This window comes from Nomascus leucogenys, chromosome 14, assembly GCF_006542625.1.
Source record: "Nomascus leucogenys isolate Asia chromosome 14, Asia_NLE_v1, whole genome shotgun sequence".
Taxonomy (NCBI): domain Eukaryota; kingdom Metazoa; phylum Chordata; class Mammalia; order Primates; family Hylobatidae; genus Nomascus; species Nomascus leucogenys.
In genome coordinates this window covers 49,646,641-49,651,816 of record NC_044394.1, presented here as the reverse complement: position 1 = coordinate 49,651,816, position 5,176 = coordinate 49,646,641, and positions in this window count along the sequence as shown.

Here is a 5,176-nt window from a genome sequence, read left to right as displayed (position 1 = left end):
TTCCTGTGTGTTCATAAATTCTTCTGGGAGTTACTAGTTTTTATTTTTTAAAAAATAATTTTTAGAGACAGGGTCTTGCTATGTTACTCAGGCTGGTCTCGAACTCCTGGCTTCAAGCGATTCTCCCATCTCAGCCTTCCGTGTAGCTGGGATTCCAGGTGCCTGCTCCCCCACCCCCCACCCTGCCTCTGGGATTTTTTTCATGTGTGTTTCCCTGCTAGACTTCTTGCTTTTTACACCAGCAAAGGCTGTTTGATTCCAACTAACCTTTTTCTCTGTTGGGGATTTATTTTAAGGGGAAAACCAGGCCTCCAAAAACCACTGAGCTCTCAACCAGTCAAGGCCAGAGAACCCTGACATCTACACAAAATATGGGTGGGGAGGGAGGCGACCCCGAAAGTATCCCTGTTGCTGCCTGGCGTGGCTGGAAGAGGCAGCCAGGACACACACTGGGTGAAATTCTCGGTGCACAGAAAGGCATACCAGAGCCAGGGATGGTTGATAAATCCCCCAGGCCATGAAGACCTGCTGAGTGCCATTCCTGGCTTTCCAGTTCACTCAGGGCCCTGCACTTGTTCGTCAGCCCCCCACAGCTCATAGAACAGAGCAAGCAATGGAGGCTAAGTGCCTGCCCCGTGGGGGTGCTGCTTGGAAGGGTCTCTTGGCCCTCCAAGCCATTATCGCCAAGGCCAGCGTTTTCACTAGCCCCGGAGGATGCACCAAGGTCAGGCACAGGTGCCAGGGACCACGATTTGTTTCCTGTCTGCCGTCTCCACTCTGGGGCCTCCAGGAAGCTGCAGCCCCTGTTCACAGTAGCTGCATGAATTATTTAGCATCTGCACCAGACCGGGAGTGCTCTGACCTCATCCTCCTTGAAAAAAGGTTGTTGATCGGCAGAGGCTGGAGCGGCGCGTCCCTCTGGGGTGTGGGTGATTAAAAGGGAGACACCAGTACCCTCAGAGAAGGAGATGGGGAGCAGGGACCCATGCCCTTGCTGCAGGAGGCAATTCTGCAGCACGGAGAAAATATGACTTTGGAATCAGAGGCTTCGGGTTCACATCCTGGCTGTTAGTAGTTCTGTGACCTTCAGCAGCTCCCTTGGTCCTTCCTCAGTCTTCTCATCTGAAAAATGGGGGTACCAGCCCTCTGAGTTTGTGTTTGGCATTCTGTCCCCTCCAGGTAACCCCCACGAAAGTCACAGCCAAGGCAGAGCGTCCAGGCACCATCTGCCCAGGGTTTCCTGCCCAGACCAGCAGGTCTTCTGGCCAGATTTCAGTTTGGCACCTCCTGGTGCCACATCCTCCCTTCCCTCTGCGCTGCCTCATGCCCTGGGTCTCCAGAGTGGGTGGCTTGGCAGGTTGCCGCGATTGGAAGAGGATGCTAAGGAGACAGACCCTTGGCAGTGCCCGCGCCCTGACTGGCAGGGGAGAAGGGCTAGCAGAGGCGTTAGGAGGGTCACCAGGTGCACAGGAAGTCTAAGAAGCTAGGCTGAAGAGCTGGGACGGAGCTGCTTTCTGCCAGCAAATGTCCACTGTCTACTGGGTGGACAGGAGGGAGTGGAGATGAGAGCGATCTGGTCCCTGCCCTCCTTTGCCAGGGCAGGCCTGAGGGCTGAAGTGGGAGTGGCCATGTGAGTCCCCGCAAATGCGTTTTGGGATTAAGCAGGCAGGTGCCTTCACAAGCCTCCCCAGGTATCCTCTTCCCAAGCGGCACCTTTGTGGCGGGCAGGGCATCTCGGACCAGGGCCTGGCTCCAGCTAGCTCTGTGGCCTTGGACAGCTCCCTTGACCCCTCACCCCCGCAAGGGTTTCCTCATCTGTAAAATACACCCCGATGTCTCCAGCTCTGTCTAAGCCCTGGAGTTGGTGTCCGCAGCAGTGGAGAGGGGACCTGAAGTCCCAGGGCTGTGCCGCAGATGCACCCTCAGGGGTTCCAACTCAAAGTCTAGAGCAGAACTGGGCGGACACAGGGTCACCGCCTGGCTGTGCTTTGGAGAGAGAAGTTGGGTCCCGTGGGGGTGAATGGGGCCGGTCCCAGCCGGTTGTCCGCCCCATCCCCCGACCCCTCACCCCCGCAGACTCCTCCAAGCCAGGGGCCTGGAAGTGGCTCCTTCTTCTGATTCACCTAAAGGCTACGGTGGCTTGCCCCACTCCCAACTCCACCGACGGCAGGAGAGGGCCTGCGGGGGCCCGGGCCCAGGGAAGGTTTTACGCTCCGTCCTTAACCCAGCGTCCTAACCTCACCGGGCTGGGAGAGGGCGCGGGGCTCCGGAGCCCCACCCGCAGACAGCCCACTCCTCCGCACGCACCTGGATGGGGGGAGGGGGGAGGTGGGGGAAGGTGGGGGTGGGCCCGAGCAGCCGGCGAGCCCACGTGCCTCTCCAGCGAGGGCCCGGCCACCCCAGCTCCAGCCTACCCGAGGCCGCCTCTCGTGCCCCACCCCAAGCCCCGCCCCGGCCCCTGCAACCCGATCCTCGCCGCGGGGCCGCGGCCGGAGCCAGCTGTCCCAGCTTCTGCTGTAGTCTGGGGGCCGGGCCGCCGCGCTCCGCCCGTCCCCGCCCTCAGAGCCCGGCCTCGCAGCAGCCGGGGATTGCGGGGGCCGCATTCATCCCTGTGTCTCTCAGGCCCCGCAGGGACGGGGTGGGGTGGGTGACGCCAGGGAAGCAGGCCCCTTTTCCCAAGGGAAGAATCCCCTTCCGGAGGCCCACCGGGTCGTGGAGTTTCCGCGGGTGGACGTAGTGAGGCCAAGGGCAAGGGGAGCCCTGCCGCTGCCTTCCGTCTGGCTCTAGGCCAGGGTTCCTCGGCTCCACCAGCGACATTTGGGGCCGGATCGCTGTGTAGTGGAGCTGGCCCGGGCACTGCAGGATATTGAGCGGCATCCCTGACCCCCTCCACTGGATGCCAGGAGCACAGCCAGCCCCCTAACCGTACAACCACAAATGTCTCTGGACAGGGCAAAATGTCCCCTGGGGGCAAACTCTCGGGTGGAAACCCAGTCCCCCAGGGTTTTACGGTGGGCATTTGAGGCAGCCACACGGGCTGGGGGCCTGGAGCCGGAGGTCCCTGCAGCCAGAACGCTGGTGCTGGCCTCCCCTTCTCCCCGCCGCTGCCAGCTGCTTCGGGCTGGCCTGGGGACTGTGACCCTGGGGACTGTGACAGTATTTCGGCAGCATGTGACCTGCCAGGCTTTCTCACCGTAGGGTGCCCCCACCCTGATGTGGGTGCTGGGACAGGGGATGGGACAGGGGATGCTGGGGACAAACCCATCACTAGCAGTCAGGCCAGCTGGGGCACCAGAAAGAGACTCAGGCACTGGGTGTCCTTGGGCAGCCTGAGGTTCCCAAGGAGAAGCTGGGCCAAGGCCACCGTGTGAGCCCAGGGGCTGTCAGGGCTGAAGGTCAGGGGGCATCCTGGCCCACAGGGTCCACCCCTTACACACACACACACACACGCACGCACGCACGCACGCACACGCACACACTGGGTGGGGCGTGGGAAAGACAAAACGAGTCGGTCCCAGCTGGGGAGGATCCCGCCCTGTCCTTTCACCAGGCCCATTTGGGGGCAGTCATCAGAGCCAGGAAGGTGGTGAGAGGGCTGGGGCAGGGCACTGTTGGCCCCAACCCCCACTGCATGCCACCCTGACATGCAAAGCAGAATTTTCAGAAGAATCCAATTCCAGACTTAACGGGGGAGGTTTTAGTAGTCCCCCCTCCCCCTGTGTATTCACAGTTGGCTGTATTTGCATAGGAAATCTGGAAAGAGACAAAAGGCGCCACAGCAGATGTTAAAGTGGACCATTCGGGGGTTGGCCGGGGGCAGGAGGGGAAAGGGGGCCGGATGTGGGGGTGAGAATCCACTGGTACCAAGCAGATGAGGGACAAGAAGATTTTTTCTGTCTTCTTTTGCTCTTTCTCTCTCTCCTTCCTTTCTGTCTTTTCCATAAAAATAAATTACATATTTTTTTTTTAAAATTCATCTGAAAGAAAGAAAAGGGGCCAGAGGTAGCAGTGGCCCCCCACCAACAGCTGCAGTGGCCTGTGACGTCCCTGTCCCAGCCCTCACAAAGACCAGACTGAGCTACCCTCGGCCACACTCCCTTTCCTCATCTCTCCCCCAGAGAAAGATGGGCCAACTTTTAGCCTGCCTAGATTTTCAACTCATTCTCTCCTTGGGAGCATTTTCAAGGAGGCTGGGGCGGAGAGTGTATGTTCACTGCATGTAAGTGGCATGGGGTGCCCACCCTCCACCCAGCCTTGCTGAATGATTCTTCAAAGGCTGAATTATATTTACATCCGTGGAGCAGATTGGTGTGCTGTTTCTCAGTGTGCAGCTCATCATTATAAAACATGCCGTGTCCCATGGGGCAGACAGCAACAGACATGGGAATAGCATTTGGCTCATTAATTCATTCGTTCATCAGGTTTTCATCCATATTTATCAAAGGCTGCTCCATGCCATCATTCTAATTAACATTAATTCCCACACTGATCTCTCTCCTAGTATCCAAGTCTGTCTGGCACGCAATTCTGTCACCTCCTCCAATCTGAGGCTTCTATCTCCCCAACTCACTGCAGCCCGGTGTCCTGGTCTCTGAGGGGAAACTCTTACTGTATGTGCCAGTTCCTCAGCTACTTGACAGTGTCCATAGATGCTGACCTGCTCTGAGGTCTGCAAGGGCAAAGTCCCCCCCCATCCCTGCATCTGTGTTCATGTCCCTGTGTTGGGGATGAGGGTTCACTGATGGGGACTTTGGTCACCTGAGGACAGCTGTGTCCCGGCTTTGAAAGTGAGGCTAGTTGGCCATGCATCACAGCTCACACCTGTAATCCCAGCACTTTGCAAGACCAAAGCAAGGGAATTGCTTGAGGCCAGGAGTTCGCAACCAGCCTGGCCAACATGGTGAAACCCTGTCTCTACTGAAAATACAAAAATTAGCCGGGCGTGGTGGTGCTCACCTGTAATCGCAGCTACTTGGGAGGCTGAGGCAGGAGAATCGCTTGAACCCAGGAGGTGGAGTTTGCAGTGGGCAGAGATTGTGTCACTGCACTCCAACCTGGGTGACACATTGAGACTCTGTCTCAAAAAGAAAAAAAAAGAAAAAAGAAAGTAGGCCAGGGAGATGGCCTAGGTTGCGGTAGGGGACTCTCTCCTTTGGTCATAGTCAGAAAAGTTAAG